This window comes from Phyllostomus hastatus, unplaced genomic scaffold, assembly GCF_019186645.2.
Source record: "Phyllostomus hastatus isolate PE091 unplaced genomic scaffold, TTU_PhHast_1.1 phas_scaffold_177, whole genome shotgun sequence".
Lineage (NCBI taxonomy): Eukaryota > Metazoa > Chordata > Mammalia > Chiroptera > Phyllostomidae > Phyllostomus > Phyllostomus hastatus.
This window is the reverse complement of record NW_025334012.1, coordinates 219360-221168: the sequence shown is the minus strand read 5'-3', so window position 1 is coordinate 221168 and position 1809 is coordinate 219360. Positions and strand designations below refer to the sequence as shown.

The window sequence follows — 1809 nt, the reverse complement described above, 5'->3', positions numbered from 1 at the left end:
CAGTTATGTTTCCTTCCATCACCACTTATCCTTGCTGTATCTTGCAACTCTAATGTTAAGTTTTTGTAAGCTAGATTTTAAAAAGGTTTTATTTATTTACTTTTTTAGGAGAGGGGAAGGGAGTGAGAGAGGCAGTGCAAGAAACACTGAAGCAAAAGAGAAACACAGATCAGTTGGCTGCTTCTTTTAAATGACCCAACCAGGAATGAAACCTATAACCCAGGCACCTGTCAGGACAGGGAACCTAACTGGAGACTGTTCAGTCTGTGGGATGGTGCCCAACTAGATGAGACACAGTGGTCAGGGCTCTATCTTTACATTTTTCATTAACTACATACCGCTTTGAACGGAGGCTGCACCAACCTGCATTCCCACCTACAGTGCCCGAGGGTTTCCTTTTCTCCTCATCTTAGCAAACAATTATTTGTTGATGTACTGATGATAACCATTCTGGCAAGAAAAACATACATGTGTATCATATCTTTTTTAATATTGAGGCATAGAACATACTTTCAATTTTTTAATTCATTTTTATCTGTGAAAAGATACTTTATTGAAACACCTATTTTTCCCAAACACTCTTTTCATTGCCGCCTTCACATCTTTGTTCCTCAGACTGTAGATGACGGGATTCAGCATGGGAATCACAATGGTGTAAAATATCGACACTATCATATCTTGGTCCAAAGCGTGGCTGGAGCTTGGTCTCACATACATGAAGAGGGTGGTTCCATGATAAATTGACACTCCAGTTAGGTGAGAGCCACATGTAGAAAAGACTTTTTTCCTCCCCTCAGCAGAATGCATCCTCAGAATGGCCAACAGAATTAAACCATAGGAGATCAGGACAATCAGCAGAGTGACCATCCCAAGGGAGCCCACCAAGTAGAAGAGTAGAAGCTGGTTTGTGTGAGTGTCAGAACAGGCAATAGCAAGGAGAGGACGGGAATCACAAAAGACATGTCTGATTTCATTGGAGGCGCAGAAAGATAGGCTAAATGTGGCCACTGTGTGTATAGAGGCATGCAGAATGCCTGCGATGTAGGAAGCAATGATGAGTGGCACATAGACTCTGGGTGACATGCTGACTGAATACAGGAGAGGGTTGTAGATTGCCACATAGCGATCATATGCCATTGCAGCCAAGAGGAAGGACTCGGTGGTCGCAAACGTAGCAAAGAAAAACATTTGTGCTACACACCCAAAATAAGAAATGGCTTTGTTTTCATTCAGGAAATTGACCAACATTTTGGGTGTAACAACTGAAGAATAACAGGCATCCAAAATGGACAACACACTCAGAAAATAGTACATAGGGTTGTGCAGCCGAGAGTCCATAGTGACCAATATGACCATTCCCAAATTTCCTATCAGTGTGAAAAGATAGATAGCTAGAAATAGTAAAAAACAGAAGGACTTGCACCTCAAAATTACCTGTGAATCCTGTCAATATAAACATAGTGATTTCAGTCACATTTTTAATGTGAATCTTGTGTAAATCAAAATTTGAAGTCAACTGTGACATTTTGTTTTTATTTATATATTTTAAAGCAGTATTGTTAAAAATAACATCTACTATATTTTATCCCCTTAATTAACTTTGTCCCCTTCTTAAAGGGCATAGGAAATTCTTGGTGGTGAGGGAATTGCCAGTGATGAAGGAGCTGTGGCCATTGAGCGCATTACCCTGTTAAATTAAAGAAATTTTGGTTAAATGATTGACTAAATTTGCCATATTTTTAAAAATCTCAACTTATGTGTATTAATTTCCAATTTATTTTCTTTCAAATTTACTTCCACCTAGTTCCA

General features: G+C 39.2%; 1 pseudogene; it reads right to left on the bottom strand.

Annotated features, from left to right (window-relative positions):
- Positions 1-531: 531 nt before the first annotated feature.
- LOC123831421 lies at positions 532-1525 on the bottom strand (annotated as a pseudogene).
- Positions 1526-1809: the final 284 nt, after the last annotated feature.